Below are 23037 nucleotides of genomic sequence, written 5' to 3' on the forward strand. Positions count from 1 at the left end.
AAACCTCGTATTTTGGGATGTATGCATACTTTTGAACCTGCTGACTTTCTCTCCCCTCTACATTGTGGCTGCTATCTTAACCCTAGGTCCTTTAATCCCCCCCAAAACTCTTCATCTGGTCATTTGGACTCTAGTAGACCTAGGAGCAAGGGAGTAGAAGGCATTCTGATTAACGCCCGCTCCCTTGTTAAAAATAAGATACTGTTTAGGGAGATGGTTTCGGATAGAACGCCTGACCTTGTATTTGTCACCGAAACATGGGCTAAAGAGTCGTCTGGCCCTGATTTAATTGAAGCAGTCCCGGAGGGGTACTGCTTGGCTAGACTTGATAGGCAGGGCCGAGTGGGAGGGGGCATAGCGATCCTCTATAAAGATCATCTACAATGTCATATTGTACCCATCCCTGACTTCCCAGAGTGTTTTCAAGCACTTCATTTCACCATCAAGGAAGTACAGCGCCCTTTCCTCAATGGTATCCTATTATATCGACCACCAGGCCCGCGAACTGGCTTTATTTCCAGTCTCCTGCAGGTTCTGGAACCATACTTTGGTCGGGAGAATTTTACCATCCTTGGCGATTTTAACTATCACCTAGAACGACATGATGTTTCCGATACTTTAAATCTTACTGAAGGGCTGGCGTCCTGTGGACTTGTGCAGTTAGTCCAAGGGGCTACTCATCGGGCGGGCCATTTGTTGGACGGAATTTTTTCAAATGACGTCCGCCTTACTACGAAGGATCCACTGCACTTGTCCTGGTCTGACCATCTTGCAGTACCATTCCACCTGCAGTATGATGGGGAGGAAGGAGGCAAAAAGGGAAATCACGTTGTGGAAACGGCGAGAAACTTCAGGAATATTCACAGTCACTCGTTTGAGCCCTGGGCTGTTAACCTTTCTACCACTGGCATGGATAATGTACAGACCGCAGTTGGTCATTTTGAGTATGTTATCACTGAGGCTCTGAATGAACTGGCCCCTATACTGACCCGCCGTCGAGCTAGGAAGAAACCATCTGCCCCGTGGTTCTCCGACTCCCTCAGGCTTCTCAGACAAGAGGTAAGGAGGAAGGAGAGGCTGTGGCACTCCAGCTGGGACCTCAAGAATAAGGAGGCCCACAAACTCCTTATTAAGAAATATAAGGCTGAGATTGTGCAGGCTAAACAGGATTACTTTGTGACCCTGACAGCCTCGCTTTCCTCACCGAAGGAGCTTTTTAAAATTGTTGATTCCCTCGTTAATCTACAGGCCCCTGACCCTGTCGTACCTTCGCAGGACTTATGCGACAGGATTGCCTCTTTTTTCCACACGAAGATAGAGGACATCCACCTAGCTCTTGAAAAACAAAGAGCCTGCATCAGTGTGTCTACTGTCACGGCTGAGATAAACACGCCAACCACTGACTCCTCCTTATTGGGTTCCTTGGATTCTTTTCCACCTCTTATTCTTGAGGATCTTGAATTCTTGACTAATAAAATCAAATCCGGTTCTCCTATGGATACTTGCCCACTAAAAATCATTAAGCAGTGTCGGGAGACCCTTTTACCACCGCTGCTGGAGATAATGAATCTAGCTATAAGAAATGGTGTCTTCCCGTTGGAGTGGAAGAAGGCAGTGGTAAAACCACTGCTAAAAAAGGCCTCCCTTGACCCGGAGGTCTTAAAAAAACTTCCGCCCAATTTCGCTGCTCCCCGCTCCGGCTAAGATGCTTGAAGTTCATCTGAACAAGCACCTTGCGGCCTTCGTGGAATGTTCGGGCTGTTTGGACTCCTCTCAGCATGGATTCAGGAGGGAACATAGTACCGAGTCGGCCCTCACCATTGTCCTCGATAACATCCGTAGGACGGTGGACGGGGGTCAGACCACCCTCCTGGTCCTTTTGGATCTGACTGCGGCCTTTGACACCCTCTCTCCCTCAGTACTTACATCTCGTCTGAGGGACGTGGGGGTGGGGGGGGCTGCTTTGGATCTACTGACCTCCTTCCTTGCTGGGAGGGAGCAAAGAGTCAAACTGGGTGAGTTTCTATCTCCATCCCGACCTGTGCTATGTGGGGTCCCTCAAGGGTCGGCTCTTAGTCCGACCCTGTTTAACATCTATGTGACCCCACTGGCCAGACTTATAAGATCTTTCGGGATGGAGGTAGTTTCCTACGCTGATGACACCCAAATCCTCGTCTCTCTCTCCCATTCAGATGTGCAGACCGCCTCCAAGTTTAGATCTTGTATGGAGGCGGTTGGTCACTGGATGATTCAGAACTCCCTTAAACTGAATGGAGAGAAGACCGAGGTAATGGTGTTTGGAGGGAACAACAACATCTGGTCAGATAGTTGGTGGCCTAACTCACTTGGAGCTTGTCCTTCCCCCACCACTTCTGCCAAGAACTTGGGGGTGATGATTGATCCAGTTCTGGACATGAATGGACAGGTGAGTAGAACCATCTCCACCTGTTGGGGCCTAATACACACCCTGCGGAGGATCAGGAAATATCTTTCGCTCCAATCCAGAAAGCAGGTAGCTGTGGCTCTAATAGGCTCGCGGCTAGACTACTGTAATGCGCTGTATGCGGGGCTGAATAAGAGCCTGCTGCAGCGCTTACAGGTGGTCCAAAACGCCACGGCAAGATTTGTCCTGGATGCCCCCAGACGTACATCGGCCACGTTAGCCAGGAAAACATTGCACTGGCTTCCGGTAGAATACCGTGTACGGTTCAAGGTCCTGTGTATGACATATAGAGCCATCACAAATAACAGTGACCTGGGAGTAAGCTCCATCGTTTCCAACTACATCCCTGGAAGGAACTTGCGTTCCTCCGGGAAACTGCTTCTGTCAGCCCCTCGTATAAGAAAAGCTAAATGGGGTGGCAGGGCTTTTTCCACCCTTGCCCCCAAATGGTGGAATGAACTCCCTCTCGACCTTAGGTCCCTACCCACTTTACAGGCATTTCGTGGTGCACTTAAAACTCGCCTCTTTCTGCAAGCTTATGTGTAGTGGATGAATGGTTTTATTTTCTGATCTTATTGTTAGGCGCCTTGATACCTTCGGGTTATTGTTTTGCGCGTTATAAATTATTTTCATTCATTCATTCATTCTGGAGAGCTACTTGTTGGAGACATTATTTTGCAACAAATCGTGCACCAGCAAAAGGCTGTGCTCTCAAAAGAAACCCATCAAATATGTAACTCAGCTGCATATCACTATGTACCTCAGATAATGGTTACCATGAAAGCCATGGACACACTGGCAGTTCTAGATAGAGGTCACCAGCAGCCCCCCCTCCCCCCCCCCCCCCAACTTTGCAAACCAGCCAATATTTCCCCGTCCCTCTGGATGAATGAGTCCTACTTTTCTCAGAAAAGCATGGAATAAATGTAGTTTGGCAATCCACCTGTGCATCAGTCCTGTTAACGCCTTCCATACCCATGCCCCTGCAGGGCAAGCTAGGGAATGCCATTCTTGACTGGGAAGGCAAGGGAACTAGAATAGAACCATCGTGACCCGAATCCAAGGACAGAGAAAATACAACCCCGGGGTGCACTGCCGTAAACAATCCTTTTCAGAAGGATGTACTGAACCGAGGAATCCATTTGCAAAGACTGCTTAGACCATACTGATAAAGCACCCAATCACACCCAAGAATGGATTACCTATTTAAAAGCAGAGAGCACATGTGCTCTCACAACAAGCTTGTGAAGCCAGTGTTTCTAATCAGTTCAGCCTGCCCACTGGAAGTACAAGTAAGACCTGCATGAGGGAAAGTAGGGATTCTCCAAGAAACGCAATGGTGATTTCAGTCTTCGTGTCAGCAGCTCCTTGAAATCCTTTGATTGTAGCGCAAGTGTGCCAGATGAACGACCGAATCAGCTCCGAGAAAGAGTGTGATTTAATCCCAAACAGTGAAACTGTAATACTCCAGGAGTTAACTGCTGGACCCTGTGCCAAAATCTGCTGCCTTCCCAGCGTGCTGTGAAGTCAGTTTATAGATTCCAAGATGTTTCGATTGTTTATGGTTTGGTGCGGCTTCTAGATTCCTAAAAACTGATAATTCATGTGGGATGTGGTTCCAGTGCTCCATACAGTTAAAAGTTGCTCATAACATGCTCTCTCTCAAAGCTCCAGCTGGCAAAATACTTTTTTATGTTTACATTTGTTTTATTGGTGCATCAGTGAGCATATAAGACATGGAAGTACAATTTTTTAATGAAAATTTCATCATACAATAATATAGAAGCACTCTAAATATGAACATGAAAAATGCATAATAAATTAAACATTACAAAATGTGCCTTTATTTAAAGTGTAAACGTGACATTTTTTTATTTTCTGCAGAAAAGTTTCATTTCTATCGTTCTCCACTTACTAGGCCACACTATTCTTTTATTCTACTCTATCCCTTTAGGAAAACAAATGCTTTTCATCTAATAGTGATTTAAAGTTATAATCGAACTCTAGGGCTTGACTTTTTGTGAAATGTGCTTTTTCCTGAAAAATGTATTCGTTCTTTCCTCACACCATATGACTTCACTGTATTTAGATTTTGTTCTTTGCCACATATACATAATGAAAAAGTGTATTAATGAAAAGAAAAGGCATGCTGCAGCTTACATTTTGTGATCTAACCAGGACATGCTCAAATTGACATGTTTAATTTCATAGATCAGCTCATTGTTATACGATGGGATACCGGACAGCTAACAGAGTAGGCTTGCAAAAGGTTCTCATGAGAACTTCCATAGATGTAACTTTTTGTAATATGCTGTAGCCATCTCTAACTGACTTCATGCGGACATGAACGTTTACCATGGGAATCAAGGACTAAGACGATGGCCATCAAAAGATCACTCACCATTGGACGCTGATGACACATTCATCTGTTTCTGCAACATGTTTAGCTGCTTTCTATATAGTACTTGTTCCTAGCTAGTGAGGCACTCATCTAGAGTATTCAATGCACCACTACCCTGCCATGCACCTTAGCACTTTGCTGTGCTAGCCCCAATTGCCGAAAGCAACTGCTTACAATGAATTCTTTGTTTTCTTTATGCTTCGTGAGGAGACTTTGTTTTTATGTTGATCATATCTACAGCTGTGATTCTCACCTTTTCACCTGCATAGATGGTTGGTACTGCAATTGTCCAGAGAACTCGGCTGAGTCTCCAGAACTACCCTTTATGGGGAGTTCGAGCTTTTCCTTAGTTATCTGACTTTGCTCCAAAATCTACTTGCTATTTTCCAGAGGGAACTCTTTATGGGTTCCTTGTACGGTTTGAATAGGTCCTTTATTTTAGAATAGGGACTATACTCTGAATGGAACACTTCTTTTCTTTGCTTGTTCTAACCAATCGAACAAGTTACTTACCTTCGGTAACAATATATCTGTGAAGAAACAGTAGTTAGAATTAGATTCCTTACCTTAGAATATCCCCAGGCGTCAGACTGGATCCGGAAATTTTTGCGTAGCAGTACCCTTGCGCGTCGGTAGGCGTCGTCTGCGGCTCCACGTCCGTCGTCTGCTCCGTGATGACGTCAACGGAGTACTTAGACGCCGCCTCCGCGCGCTGATGTCAGACACAGCTTTTCCGCGCCAGAAACGCAGAGCCATGTTAAAAACCAACACTGGTGCCATTGAAACTAGGGCCCTGAAAGGGGAGACTTTAACCCTAGATATCAGTTCGCAGAACGGGGAGGATGGGTGGGGCGGTAAGGAATCTAATACTAACTACTGTTTCTTACAGATATATCGTTACCGAAGGTAAGTAACTTGTTCATCTGAAAGAAACAGGTTAGTACTAGATTAGTTACCTTAGAATAGATACCCCAGCAATACCAACCCCGGTGGTGGGTGTGCGAACCAATAATCACACCAGAAAGTCCTGGAGGACGGAACGGCCAAAGAAGCCATCCCTCCGGACTTGGCTGTCCAGGCAGTAGTGTCTTGCAAACGTGTGCAGCGATGCCCACGTAACTGCCTGACAGATGTCCTGCAAGGGGACTCCCCGGCCCAGGGCAGTGCTAACCGCCGTGGCCAGAGTGGAATGGGCTCTCAGCCCAACAGGAGGCTCCTTCCTCGCCAAGGAGTAATATGCCTTGATACACAAGACGACCCACAGAGAGATGGTCCTCTTGTGCACAACCCGTCCCTTCTTAGCGCCCACGTAACCAACAAAGAGTTGGTCATCCACCCGGAACTGGCGTGTGTGATCTAGATAGAACGAAATCGCATGTTTTGGGTCCAGGCGGTGGAGCCGCTCTTCCGCTTTAGAGGGATGTGGTGGCGGAAAGAAGGTGGGCAAGGTGATAGACTGCCCGATATGGAAGGCCGTGACAACCTTGGGCAGGAAAGATGGTCTAGTCCGCAACACAACCTTGTCCGGATGGACAGAAAGGAAAGGGGGTTTGGACGAAAGAGCCTGGAGCTCACTCACTCTCCTGGCAGAGGTGATGGCAACCAGGAAAGCAGTCTTCAGAGTAAGAAGGCGGAGAGGACAGTTGTGAAGTGGCTCAAAGGGAGCGCACATCAGAAAGGTAAGAACAAGGTTCAAGTCCCACTGAGGCATCACAAACGGAACAGGAGGGAACATGTGTGTGATGCCCTTCAGAAAACGAGTTACAATAGGAGACTTGAACAAAGAAGGTTGATCAGGCAGCCGTAGAAAGGCTGAAAGGGCAAAAAGGTAGCCCTTGATAGTGCCCAGAGCAGAGCCCAGCTGGGCAAGAGAAAGAAGGAAGAGAAGAACCTCCGAAAGAGGGGCAGAAAGAGGATCCACAGCCTTTGCTGTGCACCAAGCCACAAATTTGTTCCACCTGCAGGCGTATACTGACTTTGTGGAGGGACACCTGGCTGCCAGAATGACGTTACAGACTTCAGGAGGCAAGTCAAATGGCCTCAACTGTCGCCGCTCAATCTCCAAGCATGGAGGTGGAGACTGGACAGGTTCGGGTGGAGGACCGTCCCCTGCTGCTGCGACAGTAGGTGCTCCTGAAGAGTCAGACGAACCGGGGGATCAACTGACATACTGAGTAGCTCTGGATACCAGTACCTTCGTGCCCAGTCCGGAGCCACAAGGATGACTTGGGCCCGGTCGCATTTGATCTTCTTCAGCACTCTGGGCAGAAGTGGTATAGGCGGAAAGGCGTACAACAGACCGCAACTCCACTCGCGACGAAAAGCGTCTCCGAGCGAGTGCCGCCTTGGAAATTCCAACGCGAAGAACTGATGACATTGCGCGTTCTCTTCGGTGGTGAATAGATCTAACCAAGGCTCTACCCACTGCTGAAAGAGGCCTTGCGCCACGTCCTAGTGCAGACGCCATTCGTGATCCATCATGCACCAACGGCTGAGCTCGTCCGTCCTGACGTTCAGAGAACCTGCCAGGTGTTGAACCACCAGGGTCACGCCCTGATGTCCCAGCCACTGCCAGAGGCGCAGAGCCTCCTGGCAAAGGGTCCACAACCCCACCCCGCCCTGTTTGTTGCAGTACCACATGGCAGTGGTGTTGTCCGTGAACACCTGCACTACACTCACCCGGACAGAGGGGAGGAATGCCTTCAGTGCTAGACGAATCGCCCGCAGCTCCAAAAGGTTGATATGGAGTCCGGACTCCGCCAGAGACCAGAGGTCTCGGATCACCGCCTCTCCCATGTGCCTCCCCAGCCCTGGAGGGACGCGTCCGTCACAACTACATGCTCCGGTTGGGGAAGGGAGAGGGATCTGCCGCTGACCCAATCGCGGTCCGTGAGCCACCACTGCAGCTGTCTCGCAGTGCCCTCCGAGATCAGGACATGGTCGGAGAGGTTGCCCTGATGCTGGGCCCACTGAAACTTCAGGTCACACTGCAGTGCCCGCATCCGCCACCGGGCGTGATGCACCAGAAGGTTGCAGGAGGCCATCAGCCCCAGAAGCCGCATCGTCAACCTGACCGTGAACCGGGATAAAGGCTGAAAGAGTGGAATCAGAGCCTGAATATCCCGAACCCGCTGTTCGGGAGGATATACCCGAAACTGCGCCGTGTCGAGAACCGCTCCGATGAAGAGGAGCTTCTGAGAGGGGCACAGGTGTGACTTCAGCACATTGATGGAAAACCCCAGCTGGTGCAGGAGGTCTGCCGTCATCTGGAGGTGGCTGACGACTGTCTGGGGCGAGCCCGCCTTCAATAACCAGTCGTCGAGGTAGGGGAAGACTGAAACCCCTAACCTGCGCAGATGAGCTGCGACCACCACCATCACCTTTGTGAACACCCGTGGGGCGCTGGTAAGGCCGAAGGGGAGCACGGTAAACTGAAAGTGCTTGTGGCCAACTGTGAATCGCAGGTAGCGCAGGTAGGACGGGGATGTGGAAATAAGCGTCCTGCAAGTCCAACGCTACCATCCAGTCTCCTGGGTCCAGAGCAGCCAAGACCTGAGCCAGTGTCAGCATTTTGAACTTCTCCTTCCGGAGGAAGCCGTTGACGTCCCGTAGATCCAAGATAGGGCGTAGGCCCCCTTTGCCCTTCTTGGGTACCAGAAAGTTGTGGGAGTAGCAACTACACCCTACTTATGGCCCAGGAACGCGCTCAATGGCCCCCTTGGCCAAGAGGGCCGTAACTTCCTCCTGCAGAAGTCGCAAATGATCCCCCGATACGCGGTGGTATTGCGGTGGCACGGCTGGAGGGGTCACCTCGAAGGGGAGGGAGTAGCCCCTTCGGACGATTTGCAACACCCACCTGTCCGATGTGACAGTGCGCCAGTGGAGTAGGTGATGGCGAACCCTGCCTCCCACTGGCGTCACATGGGCCTGAAAGCACGGACTAGGAGGGTTTTGAGGCGGATGCTGCGGGGGAAGGTGTGGACTGGCCTCGCAGTTGTCCCCGACCGCCGCCACGGCGGTTACCACGGCCGCCACCGCGTTGGACATTACGCTGCGGTGCGTGGCTGGCAGCATGTGTGGGGGCGCCCCTTGCTTTGCCACGAAAGGAGCGAAAGGCACCCATTTGCTGGCGCGGGGCCGAGAGGCCCAAGGACCTGGCCGTAGCCCTGGAGTCCTTAAAGCGCTCAAGCGCATGGTCTGCCTTGTCGCCGAAAAGGCGACGGCCATCAAACGGCATGTCCATGAGTGTATTCTGTACATCGGCCGAGAAGTTGGCGGTCCTCAACCAGGCGTGGCGACGAATCGCCACCGTCGTTGCCATCGCTCTGCCCAGTGAGTCGTGGTATACAGCCCACATCGGATAGAATACCGTGCTGCATCCCGACCCTCCACAAGGGCCTGGCCGAGTTTAGCCCGTACCTCCAACAGGCATTCTTGCAACACGTCCGCGACCGTGTCCCACAGAGAGTGGATGTAGCGGCCCAAGAGGCATGCGGTGTTGGAAGACCGCAGTCCCAGACTCAGGGAGGAGAATATCTTTTTGCCGTATTGCTCATACATCTTGGATTACCTGTCAGGCGGAGCCGACGGGAATGCGGTCTGGGAATTTGAAGCCTGGATAACCAGGCTCTCGGGGTGGGGTGGGTGGACAGGAAACAAGGGTCGCCCGGGGCCGGGCGGTGGCGTCTGGCTACGTTGCTATCTACAGGCGAACCTGTAGCGGGCCTGGACCAAGTGCCCAAAAGAACGTCGGTTAAGGCCTCATTAAACGGCAGCAGAGGCTCAACCAAGCTTGACTGCGGTTTAAGGGCCTCAGTGAGGAGGTTAGTCCTTACGGCCGCGACGGGGAGCTCAAGGCCCAAGGCCTTGGCCGCCGCGTCAACATCACACTGTAGGTTGCCCCCTCCTCCGTAGCCACGGTAGGAGGTGAGACAAAACCAGTGCCTGGCAAAGTGTCCAGACCACTGGCATCCCCAAGTCCACCTGTCCAGTCCTCCTGGGACTGACACTCCCGAGTCAGAGGGTCCTCAGACCCGTCCCAACACTCCTCTTCACCCATCTCCTGATACTCAGGGTTGTCAATTGATGGGGCCGGTTCATTGAAGTAAAACTCCCCAAACGGCGTGGAGAGCGGCACCGGAACTGGATCGAGGGAGGCATCGGGGAGGGCGCCGCCCGAAGACGGCGCCGGAGGTGACACCTGAGGGGCCGGCGCCGGTGATGTCGTCGGGTCAACCGGCGACGACCCGGATCCAGAAGCGTATCCAGTGGGGCCCTGCGGCGCCGAGCCCGAAGGCGCCGCCGGCGTCGGGGCCGAAGCCCCCGACCCGCTAGGGCCCCCAGACGGGTCCGCAGGCTCCGAAGGCGCCCCTGAGCCTACCGGAGGAGTGACAGACCTCATGGCCATGAGGAAGCGCTCGATCTCCTCCGACATTGCGTGTTGCCCAGGGACCGAAGGGTATGGGGCAGGACGCGACGCCCGCGACTCCGACGGAGCCGCGTAGGCGGTGTCACCCGAACCCCCGGCCGCGTCGGGGGGGATCGGAAGAGCGATGACGCCTCTTCGACTTCTTGTGCTTAGCTGACGACTTCGAAACTGAGGAGTGATGTCGACTCCCGGAGCTATGATGGCTCCGACCCCGCGACTGGTCCCTCGACCTCTGTCCGGACCGGGACCTCTCGCTGCGCGGGCCGACTGTCGGAGCTCGAGTGGCTTGCGTGACCGCTCCCGCCTAGCTTACTAAGGGCCCGGCAGTCGGAGCAGGTCTTGTCGTCGTGGTCGACGCTGAGACAGTGGAGTCACCGACGGTGAGGGTCGGTGACCGACATCAGCCGGTCGCAGTCCTCACAGGGCTTAAAACCTGGCATCCCTACCGGCACCATTCGGAGTTGAAGACTCGAAAAATTATCAAAAGGGATCGTAAAAAGTTTAGTCAAAAAATGACTAAGGTACCACTTTTTCCAGATCTGCGCTGCTGGCGGGGAAAAAAGAAAAACTGACGTCAGCGCGCAGAGGCGGCGTCTAAGTACTCCGACGACGTCATCACGGCGCCCGTGACGCCGACGACGGACCCGGAGCCGCAGACGACGCCTACCGACGCGCAAGGGTACTGCTACGCAAAAATTTACGGATCCAGTCTGACGCCTGGGGATATTCTAAGGTAAGGAATCTAATACAAACCTGTTTCTTTGAGATTTATATCTTATTATTTATGTAATCCATTTGCCACTAATTTAAATAAAAAGAACAAAAATAATGAGTAATCAACTAAGAGAAAATAGAGTTTCTAAACTTCATCACACCTCTCTTTATTGACTGAATGTCAAATGCAATGATTAATGTCTTTGTTGTGTAAAGCTCTATTCTAAAATGATGGTAAAGATTTATCAACCTAGAAAAGCGCAGAAATTTCAGTTTCTCCAAGTAAGTTTTAAAGTGACCACATTTGTGGAAATTTTTATAAGGTTTCCGTGCTCGCATTAATCACTTGAATACGGCACTCAGTGCATTTACACCAGAAGTCTTTCACTTCTAAATCGTTCCACTGGATTAAGAGGAACAAAAAGTTACCTGATTTACGGACTTTCCGTAAAAAATAAAATAAAATATTATGAGTGATCCAATGCCTCATACGTTAGGAGGAAAAGACTAGTGAGAGAAGACCCATCAAGGATATTGATCAGAAAAGTCTTCTACCACCACAAGGCAGATTAAATGGCTCAAACAGCAAGTAGGGATAAATATCTAACTTTGTTGTGCACTCAGTAAGGGAGGTAGTAACATCCAAGAACTGAAAGGGTGAATGTCCTTTATTCATAAACGTTTAAAGGCGTTATTTATATAATGTAAGCGCTCCTCAAAATATTAATAGAATTCTTATGATACGTATGCGTGTTCCTGTTCTAGAATATAATACAAGAAATTTGCACTTTGGTATTTGCTTTCTTTTAGATGCAGTTCTTGTGCTTAAACTATTTACAATGTTCAGTCGACAGAAGCTTTGCTCAGTGTGGTACTTAAAGCTTCACATCTCAAGAAATCAGTATTTGTCAGGTCCCCAATACTTATACAGAAGCAGAATCTAATCAGAAGCCACCCTAGCCTAAAGTCAGTATTTGATTTGATTTTTAAATTTATAAAGCGCAACGAATGCCTGGAGGCGTCTTGGCGCAGAGGACTAAAAGGTCAAGTCAGGATAGGTGCAGGCGAGTTAAAGATCTGCTTGGAATAGCCAGGTTTCTAGTGATTTTCTGAATGAGGTAAGATTCGGGCTATTTTTGATTGAGAAAGGTAGGAGATTCCAGAGTTTTGCCGCTCTTAGCAGAAAACTCCTTCCTCGGATGGAACAAGTGGTGATTTGGGACCTGGTGAGGAAACGGCGGTGGCAAAAGCAGCCCCTTCTGCAGCGGTGGAAGAGGCGGGAAAGGAGCCGGTGTCCCCGACGAAGGAAGAGGTGGCGAAAGGAGATGCCAGTGAGGCAGAGGGGGAGGCGGGAGACAGTGACGAGGAGGAGGACGTGTACGAGGTCGAGTAGATCATCGATTACAAGACCGAGGACGGGGAGATCTTATACAGAGTGCGCTGGAAAGGCTACTCTTCTGATGATGACACCTGGGAACCAGCATCTCACCTTGAGGATTGTAGGGAAGTGCTGCTAGCATTTAGGAAAAAGTTTATTGAACCCAAAGCCAAGCCAGCAAAGAAGTACAGAAGCTACCATTACATGATGATCTTTTTGAAGCAGAATCTGACAGCAATTGGCAGAGTGATGCAAAGGAAGATGTCTCTCAGAAGAAGAAAAAGAAAAAACCCAAAGATGAAGCCCAAGAAGAGAGCAAAAAGAAAAAAGGTAAATCTGGAAAAATGAAAGAGAAACACAAAACTGAGGAGGAGACCACAGATGATTCACTATTGGATTCAAGATCAAAAAAGAGGCAGTCTCATGGAAAGGAAGACTCCAGTGAAGTTAAAAAATCTAAAAAGACGAGTCCAAGGAGCAAAAGAAAAAGAAAGTAGAATCAAAAGACTTGAAGGTTAAAATGAAAGAAGAATCGAAGGATCTGAAAAAACAGAAGAAAGAAAAACCTAGTGAACAGCCCATGGAAACTGAGTCCAATGCCCAGGATTTGCAGACAGATGAAACTGAAATCATGGAACTACAACCTAGTGTTACTCCAGAAGTTGCACCAAAATCAAAATCTGACTGTGCTGAACAAGAAACCACTTCAACAAAACCTGAAGATGAGCAGCCAGATGGCATGGCAATCTCGGATGAGGACGAAGTTCAAGTCAAAGCGAAAAAGAAGAAGAAAGAAAAAATAAGAAAACAGGAAAAGCAGAAAGAGGAAGCAAAAACCATAGAAGTAAAAGAGATAAATGTTGAAAAGAAAAGTGCTCACAAAAAGCAACGGATTCTGGAAAAGATAAAAGCAGATACTGAGATGAACAAACCCTCTGCTGTACTACAAAAAAATTCTAGACAAGAGCACAGAAGAGAAGTTTAACAAGCCTGCAGAGCCAGTTCAAGAGCACGATAAGGAATCGAAGAAAATCGAACCAATCAAAGAGAAACCCAGGAAAAGACATGACCTAGAAAAAGATGCAAAGAAAGAGCACAAAGCAATCAAAAATCATAAGGAAACGAAAAGCCCGCTTGATATGTTTAAAGTAATTGCAGAAGACAGAGCAGAATGCAATGAAAATTACAGAAAAAAATGATATTTCATTTGAAAAGGCTGCAGATGAGAGCAAAGCAAGAGATTATAGACAAGCTTTGAATCAAAGGAGAAGTACTAGAGATGAAACAGATACCTGGTCTTTTATTGCTGCTGAAGGGGAGCAAGAGATAACAGGCACAGTGTCTCACATACAAGAGAATGCTGAAGCCAAGCAGCAAGTTCTCAGTTTGGGCCTGGATTTACAGCTGGAATGGATGACACTGGAGGACTTTCAAAAGCACCTTGATGGAGTGGACGAGATTATTTCAGCAACTGAGCCAATATCAAACACACAACTGAGAGATGCAGTCCGGAATGGTGACTACACCTCTGTAAAACTTGCACTTAACTCAATAAGACTTAGAACAAGAGGACTCAAGTGGAATGACTTTAGTCATGTTTGCTGCAGCTGGAGGTCACGATGACATCCTTCGACTTCTTGTTAAGAAAGGAGCAAAAGTCAACAGTAGACAGAAGAATGGAACCACTGCTCTGATACATGCAGCTGAGAAAAAATTTCTGACATCAGCCGCAATTCTTTTGGATGCTGGTGCATACGTAAACATCCAACAGACAAATGGAGAAACTGCTTTAATGAAGGCTTGTAAGAGAGGTAATTTTGACGTTGTGCGACTGATTATTGAAGCTGGAGCAGACTGCAACACATTGTCAAAACACCAGAATAGCGCACTGCACTTTGCCAAACTGAGCAATAATGTACTTGTGTATGAACTTCTTAAAACTCACCTGGAAACCGTCTCGAGAGTTGCAGAAGAAACCATCAGAGATTACTTTGAGTCGCGTCTCGTCCTGCATGAATTGGTTTTTCCAATAGATTGTTACAGACTCTGAAGGGCCTGATTTTGCTCTGGATTTCAATTGTAGCCCACCACATGTGATACCCGAAGGATCTGGGATCCTTCTGTTTGTATTTCATGCAAACTCTTTTGGAAAAGATGTTGTTGCTCGACTCTGTGGACCTTGCAGTGTGCACGCTGTGGTTTTAAACGATAAATTTCAGCTCCCTGTGTTTTTGGATAGTCTCTTTGTCTATTCTTTTAACCCTGTGATCGGCATGAATAAACTTTTCATTCGATTGACTGACTCCCCTAAAGCTAAGGTGAAGCTGTTAATATGTGCCTACAGAATTCAGCTGCAGTGAATGACCAGAGGACACTTATTTATGATCTAATCAGATTTCTTGAATGTCCACCTTATGCCTCTTCTTATTTCAAGTGGAGAAATGTTTGACTTTTCCTCCGACGAGGAAACATTTCAGATTCCTTTTATTTATATGTGGTTTGTCCAATGATCACTCATCCATTGGGAGACCAGTACATGCTTGATGTTGGTCTCTGGAATGGGGAGCTGGTTGGGATTGTCTACGTGATATTTATATTGGTTAGACCATACTACAGATTCATGTAAATATAGGTAGCTTGTTAATTGTTACTTGGTGGAATTCACCACAAATGCTGATTTCGGGAGGGTTGCCCATATTAAGTTGTATTTGTTTTGAAGTGATAACTAGCAAAATTCTATTTTAGCAGACTTCAGTTTTTTTTAATTCAAAGATTTGCTTTATATTTTTAATATAATTACAACATTTCTGACAAACTAAGAAAAAAGATAATTGACAGCAGTAAAACAATACAATACGAAATGTTAATGAGGTTTCACATACTGAGATAATTCTCATTACATTTCCATTCCTGCGCCTTGAACGTGAATCGGCATTGACTTTTACAGTGTACATCAGTTGACAGCCATTCGTTAATGGGATGCACGCTAAGATTCTAAAGTAAATCAAAACTTGGATCATACCATTCTAACATTTTTCCTTATAAATTGAACAGTGATGTATAAGGTTACGGTGTGCAATGTTTGTTGATTCACCTGTTTACTATGATTAATTTGAAGGAAGCTATGTATCTGTGCTCTCAGAACTTGTAAATTCAATACATATTGTATAGAGAGTTCACCATTAAAATGGTGGCATGTGTGCTCTTTAAGAGCTATGATACATTGTAAAGATTTTTTGTAAATACATTTTTAGACTAAACATGTAATAAGCACTTTTGTATGCTTCTTTGTCGCAAGAGTACTAGGTTGAAATATATATAAAAGTGTAGTTTTTATTAGCAAAAAAAAAAAATCCTTCCTCCCCAACGTACCTGCTTGAACCTAGGTACTTGGAGCAGTTTCAGTTGAGCAGATCTGAGGTTCCTGGACGGGACATAGTACTTTATTCTAGAAGTCAGGTAAGAGGGTCCTCTTCCTTGGAGTGCCTTAAACGTAATACATAGTGCCTTAAATACAATTCTTTTCCGGACCGGCAGCCAGTGAAGAGCTGTTAGCCGCTGGGACACTGATGCGTGCCTGGGAATGTTCAAGATCAATCTAACTGCTGCATTCTGCAGGCGTTGGAGCTTGCTCAGGTGTTGAGTTTGGATCCCTAGGTGAAGAGCATTACCATAATCCAGCCTGGAGATTGTAAGTGCAGTTACCACGGTTTTCAGGGCATCAGGGGGGGGGGGGGGGGGCGGTTTTGTGGGGGGTAAAGGACTGAATCTTTCTAATCATTTTTAATATGGCCCAGAACCTTGCCGTAAGGCAGTTGATCTGGCTATCGAATGTTAGGCGACAGTCGAAAATCACCCCTAGATTTTTGACCTTGGAAACTGGTGGAGGGCATTCGCCCAGCTCAATTAGCCACCATTTTGGAGACCAACCTAAGGGATTGGCACCCAGCAGTAGGACTTCCGTTTTGCTGCCGTTTAATTTTAGGCAGTTGGATTGCATCCAGTTGTTAACGTGGGACGTACAGATGTTGAAGCGCTCTGCCACCTCGTCTTCGTTGTTGGTGATTGACACTACAATTTGTGTGTCATCTGCATAGCGGATTACTGAGAACCCAAACTGTCTGATCAAAGCGGCCAGAGGGGCCACGTAAACATTGAAGAGTGCGGGGCTCAAGGAAGAGCCTTGCGGTACGCCACAATGGAGATTGAAGGTTTGTAAGCTTGTTCCATCTACTTCTACTCTGAAAGATCTTTCAGAGAGATAAGTTGACAGTAGCGTTGTAGCAGAAATGTGGACACCCAGCTCTGCCAGTCTCGCAATTAGTATATTATGGTTGACGGTGTCGAAGGCCGCCGATAAGTCTAATAATATCAAGACCGCCTTCCCTCCTCCGTCAAGAGATTTCCTAAGCTCTTCACTTGCAGTGATTTAGGCATATTCAGTCCTGGGGCCTTCTCTGAATCCAATCTGAGAGTGGTCTAGCAGATTGTTTGTGGTGATGAAGGTAGAAAGCTGAATATTGAGTATTTTCTCCAGAACCTTAGAGAAAAAAGGAATTCTGGAGATGGGCCGATAACTATTGGGATCATCGGGGTTTAGGTGGGTTTTTTTTAGCAAGGGAAGCACGGAAGCTTTTTTCCAAGCCATGGGGGACTTCCCATGGAGTATGATTCCAGAGAACAGATCATTTAATTGAGCGCTGAACTTCTGGACAGATGTGGAATATTTTAGGGGGACATGGATCTGAGGGGACCCCTGATTTAGTTTCTTTAATAGTTTGTATAATTTGATCCCTGCTGGGTTTGGAGAAGGAAAAGCTGGGAAGATTTTGGACAGAGACAGTTTTTGCCGGAGGAGGCTCATTAGGGGTATTTAAAAAGGTATCATAGACTGCTTGCACCTTGTTGGCAAAGGCTTGGCCCAGAGTATTACAAAATTCTGGGTTGTCGCCTGTGGTGGCTTTGTCAGGGAGTTTGGCCAATTTTTTAACAGTCTTGAAGAGATCTTTGCTTGAGTTGTTAGTAGCCGCAATTTTGGCTGCATAGTATCTGGATTTTTCTTCCTTAATTAGCTTTTTGTATATGGCCAGAGACTGGGCATATTTAATTTTCAATTCCATATTATAATTTAATCTCCATTGTTTTTCTGTCCTTCTAGATAGCTGTTTATGAGTCCTCAATTTGTCTGAGAACCAAGGTTCAGACGGTTTTTTCCTTCTAGTAGCGGAAGTTAGGAGAGGAGCCGCTATGTTGGCTGCCTGAGTAATCCATTCAGTTAGATTGTGGACCGCCAAGTCGGTATCTAGTCCCAAGTTAGGTTCATTCTCCTGAAGTAGTGTGTGAAAGTTGTCAAGGTCGATTTTTGCCCAGTTACGATAAGAATGAATCGCGGGCGGTTCGGGCCCTGCTTTTTTATGGGAAGTAGCTTTGATTGTAAATATGATTGCTCTACAGTCTGACCATACTACCGGGAGTATCTTGTGTATGTTATTCTTAGGGTTGGAAGTAAAAATACAGTCAAGGGTGTGTCCGGCATCGCGGGTGCTCTCTTTGATCAGTTGCTCCAAGCCCAGACCCGCCATTACCTAGAGAAGTTCGGTGTTAGTAGCATCTGAAATTTTCTCTAGGTGTCAATTAAAATCACCAAGGATAGTGTAGTTAGTATAGTTTATGCTAGCTTCCAAGAATGGGGCAAGTATGTCGAGCAGGGGTAGCTGAGCTTTAGGTGGTCGATAAAGTAGAAGGCCATTCAAGGAGTCATTATGGTTGAGTAGGATGTGAAACGCGAGAAGTTCGCAGTCCAGTGAGTTGCCCAGCGAGGATGCCTTAACTGATATTTCGTTTTTAGCGATAATCGCAAGTCTGCCACCTCGTTTATTGGGTCTGTCTGCTCTATTAATTTGATAGTCTGGGGGAAAAGCTTGTAATAAGTCCGGGTCAGAGGTCTCATTGGCCCAGGTTTATGTAACAAATACTAGATCTACCTTGAGACTGTCTATCATCTCCGCCATTTCCTTGTTATGTCTAATTAATGAGCGAGTGTTAAGTAGTATGGCCCTGATCTCTATGATAGGCTCTAGCGGTTTGTGATTGGTAGGAGGTAACGGCTGTCTAATTAGATCATAGGAGAAATGTAAGTGGCAGTTTGGGCACTTACTTAGCTCCATCAGAGGGTTAATCCTGGGGCAGCAGGGAGACGCTGACCTAGGTCTCCAACCTAGTAGGCCTTCCCTAGAGTAGATGATGTGCATTGGGCTTTGAGATGCAGGGGTTCTGGCCCTCGGCCAGGGGCGGACAGGCGCAGATGGGCTTGCCTTTGGCGCGCCTGCTGCGTGCGTCTGCTGCGCGTGCGCATAGGTTTCCCCCTTAATACTGCGTGAGTGCAAGAAGCTACAACGCTAACCGCCCGGAAACCAAGATTCCACACTCCAGGGGGCCCTCCAAACAAACGGCACAAGCCGCGTCGGACCAGGACCGAGGAGTTGCCGGGAATTAGGTAAGGTTATTAGGATTTTGAAAGCAGTTTAGGTGAAAACCAAGAACTTTGTGCCAATTTAAAAGAACAGACGTTTTTTTTAAAAAGTACCCGTACCGCAGCTGACCGCGTCCTTGCTGATGGCCCACCACGACAAAACTCGGGAGAAGGAGCTGAGAAGGCACACAAGGTAGCAGATCTTGTAGAGAGGAAGTTCGGATTACTACTGGTTCTGGAATACAACTTGTGAATACTTTCACAAAACTGGCTGATAGGATCAGGCCACCACTGGCAAGGGTTTGAGGAGGAATATACAAGGAAGGGCTCAGGTCAAAGGGAAAAACTTCTAAACAAAATACAGCTTACTCTTCTATATACTTGTAATAATGCTGGCTGATTCTATGCAGAACTACTTGTACTGCTCAAGATTGACAAGCAACTATTTCAACTCTCGCAATTTGCAAATTCAAGCACAATCTTCTTCTTCTTTGATAACTTTATTTCGGTCAAGGACCATAAAAGTGCAATAAAATATATACAAGCACAATGATAAAACATAGATACATTAGAATTAAAAAGTTATTAAAGAACAAGTTACTTACCTTCGGTAACGATATATCTGTAAGAAACAGTAGTTAGTATTAGATTCCTTACCTTAGAATATCCCCAGGCGTCAGTCTGGATCCGGAAACTTTTGCGTAGCAGTACCCCTGCGCGTCGGTAGGCGTCGTCTGCAGGCGTCCCCTGCGGCTCCGCGTCGTCGGCGTCGTGCGCCGTGATGACGTCGCTGGAGTATATAGACGCCGCCTCCGCGCGCTGACGTCAGTTCTTTGCACACAGCTTTTCCGCGCCAGAACACGCAGAGCCATGTGAGAACCAACACTGGTGCCATGTGAAACTAGGGCCCTGAAAGGGATGTCCTTAACCCTAGGTATCAGTTCGCAGAACGGGGAGGATGGGCGGGGCGGTAAGGAATCTAATACTAACTACTGTTTCTTACAGATATATCGTTACCGAAGGTAAGTAACTTGTTCATCTGAAAGAAACAGGTTAGTATTAGATTCCTTACCTTAGAATAGATACCCCAGCAATACCAACCCCGGTGGTGGGTCTGCGAACCAATACAATCCTACACCAGAAAATCCTGGAGGACCGAACGGCCAAAGAAGCCGTCCCTCTGGACTGGACTGTCCAGGCAGTAATGCCTCGCAAAGGTGTGCAGCGAGGCCCACGTAGCCGCCTGGCAAATGTCCTGCAAAGGGACTCCCCGGCCCAGGGCAGTAGTAGCCGCCGTGGCCCGAGTGGAATGGGCACTCAGCCCAACAGGAGGCTCCTTCCGAGCCAAAGAGTAGCATGCTTTGATGCACAGGACGACCCACCGAGAGATGGTCCGTTTCTGTACCGCCCTTCCCTTCTTCTCACCCACGTAGCCAACAAACAGTTGGTCATCCACCCGGAACTGGCGTGTGCGATCCATATAAAATGAAAGCGCACGTTTTGGGTCCAGACGATGGAGCCGCTCTTCATCTTTTGAAGGATGCGGAGGCGGGAAGAAGGAGGGTAAGGTGATGGACTGCCCAATGTGAAAAGCAGAAACCACTTTGGGCAGGAAAGAAGGTCTAGTCCTAAGAACCACCTTGTCAGGATGAACGGACAAGAAAGGAGGTTTAACAGAAAGAGCCTGGAGCTCACTCACTTTCCTGGCAGAGGTGATGGCAACCAGGAAGGCCGTCTTTAAAGTGAGAAGACGGAGAGGACAGGAATGAAGCGGCTCAAAGGGAGCACACATCAAGAATGTCAGAACCAGGTTCAAGTCCCACTGAGGCATCACGAACGGAGCAGGTGGATACATGTGCGTGATGCCTTTCAAGAATCTCAGTACAATAGGGGACTTGAATAAAGATGGCTGATCAGGTAGCCTTAAGAAGGCGGAAAGGGCAGAAAGATAGCCCTTGATAGTGCCCAGAGCAGAGCCCTGCTGGGCAAGAGATAGAAGGAAGAGGAGAACCTCGGAAAGAGGGGCAGAAAGGGGATCCACAGCCTTTGCTGTGCACCATGCCACAAATCTGTTCCACCGGCAGGCGTATACCGACCTTGTGGAGGGACGCCTGGCTGCCAGAATCACATCACAGACTTCAGGAGGCAAGTCAAATGGCCTCAACTGTCGCCGCTCAATCTCCAAGCATGGAGGTGGAGACTGGACAGGTTCGGGTGGAGGACCGTCCCCTGCTGCTGCGACAGAAGGTCCTCCTGAAGGGACAGGCGGATCGAGGGACCGACTGACATGCTGAGTAGCTCGGGATACCAGTACCTTCGAGCCCAGTCCGGAGCCACAAGGATAACTTGGGCCCGGTCGCGCCTGATCTTCTTCAGCACTCTGGGCAGAAGTGGTATAGGCGGAAAGGCGTACAACAGACCGCAACTCCACTCGCGCCGAAAGGCGTCGCCGAGCGAGTGCGCGTTCTCTTCTGTGGCGAATAGATCTAACCAAGGCTCTCCCCATTGCAGAAAGAGGCCTCTCGCCACGTCCGAGTTCAGACGCCATTCGTGATCCACCGAGCACCGACGGCTGAGTTCGTCCGCCCTGGCGTTCAGAGAACCTGCCAGGTATTGAACCGTCAGAGTCACGCCCTGACGTTCCAGCCATTGCCAGAGACGCAGGGCCTCCTGGCAAAGGGTCCACGACCCCACACCGCCCTGTTTGTTGCAGTACCACATGGCGGTGGTGTTGTCCGTGAACACCTGCACTACACTCCCGTTGACAAAGGGGAGGAATGCCTTCAGTGCTAGGCGAATCGCCCGCAGCTCCAACATGTTGATATGGAGCCGGGACTCCGCCGGAGACCAGATGCCTCTGATCTCCGCCTCTCCCAAGTGGCCACCCCAGCCCTGGAGGGACGCGTCCGTCACAACCACGTGCTCCGGTTGGGGAAGGAAGAGGGATCTGCCTCTGACCCAATCGCGGTCCGTAAGCCACCACTGCAACTGTCTCGCAGTGCCCTCCGAGATCAGGACATGGTCGGAAAGGTTGCCCTGATGCTGGGCCCACTGAAACTTCAGGTCCCACTGCAGAGCCCGCATCCGCCATCTGGCGTGATGCACCAGAAGGATGCAGGAGGCCATCAGCCCCAGAAGCCGCAGCGTCAACCTGACCGAAACCCGGGATAACGGCTGAAAGATGGGAATCAAGGCCTGGATATCCCGGACCCGCCGTTCCGGAGGATAAACCCGAAACTGCGCCGAGTCGAGAACCGCTCCGATGAAAAGGAGCTTTTGAGAGGGACACAGGTGTGATTTCGGCACATTGATGGAAAACCCCAGCTCGTGCAGGAGGTCTGCCGTCATCTGGAGGTGGTGGACGACTGTGTGGGGCGAGCCCGCCTTCAACAACCAGTCGTCGAGGTAGGGGAAGACAAACCCCTAACCGGCGCAGATGAGCTGCGACCGCCGCCATCACCTTCGTGAACACCCGTGGGGCGCTGGTAAGGCCGAATGGGAGCACGATAAACTGAAAGTGCTCGTGGCCTACCGTGAACCGCAGGTAACGCCGGTGGGCCGGCAGGACGGGGATGTGAAAATACGCATCCTGCAAGTCCAACGCTACCATCCAGTCTTGCGGGTCTAGAGCAGCCAAGACCTGAGCCAAAGTCAACATCTTGAACTTCTCCTTCCGGAGGAAGCCGTTGACGTTCCGTAGGTCCAAGATAGGACGTAGGCCCCCTTTGTCCTTCTTGGGCACCAGAAAGTAGTGGGAGTAGCAACCACACCCTACTTCTGGCCCAGGAACGCGCTCGATGGCCCCCTTGGCCAAGAGGGCCGTAACTTCCTCCTGCAGAAGTGTCAAGTGGTCCCCCGACACACGGTGGTTCTGCGGTGGCATGGCTGGAGGAGTGGTCTCGAAGGGGAGGGAGTAGCCCCTTCGGACGAGCTGCAGCACCCACCTGTCCGATGTGATAGTGCGCCAGCGGGAGTGGTGATGGCGAGCCCTGCCACCCACTGGCGTCACATGGGCCTGAAAGCTCGGATTTGGAGGCTGCTGCGGGGGGAGGTGTGGACTGACCTCGCCGCTGTCCCCGACCGCCACCACGGCGGAATCCACGGCCGCCACCGCGCTGAGGAGCGTTCTGCGGTGCGTGGCTGGCAGCACGTGTGGGACCGCCCCTTCCGTGGCCACGAAAGGAGCGAAACGAACCCGTTT

The 23037-nt window shown here is 49.1% G+C and overlaps 1 protein-coding gene and 1 pseudogene across 3 annotated transcripts in view; one reads left to right on the forward strand and one right to left on the reverse strand.

Annotated features, from left to right (window-relative positions):
• The window catches only part of SKA3 (spindle and kinetochore associated complex subunit 3), a 574705-nt gene that overhangs the window by 364220 nt on the left and 187448 nt on the right, over positions 1 to 23037 (reverse strand). The window lies entirely within an intron of this gene.
• LOC144773121 (M-phase phosphoprotein 8 pseudogene) lies at positions 214 to 15060 on the forward strand (annotated as a pseudogene).

Source organism: Lissotriton helveticus, chromosome 8, assembly GCF_964261635.1.
Source record: "Lissotriton helveticus chromosome 8, aLisHel1.1, whole genome shotgun sequence".
Lineage (NCBI taxonomy): Eukaryota > Metazoa > Chordata > Amphibia > Caudata > Salamandridae > Lissotriton > Lissotriton helveticus.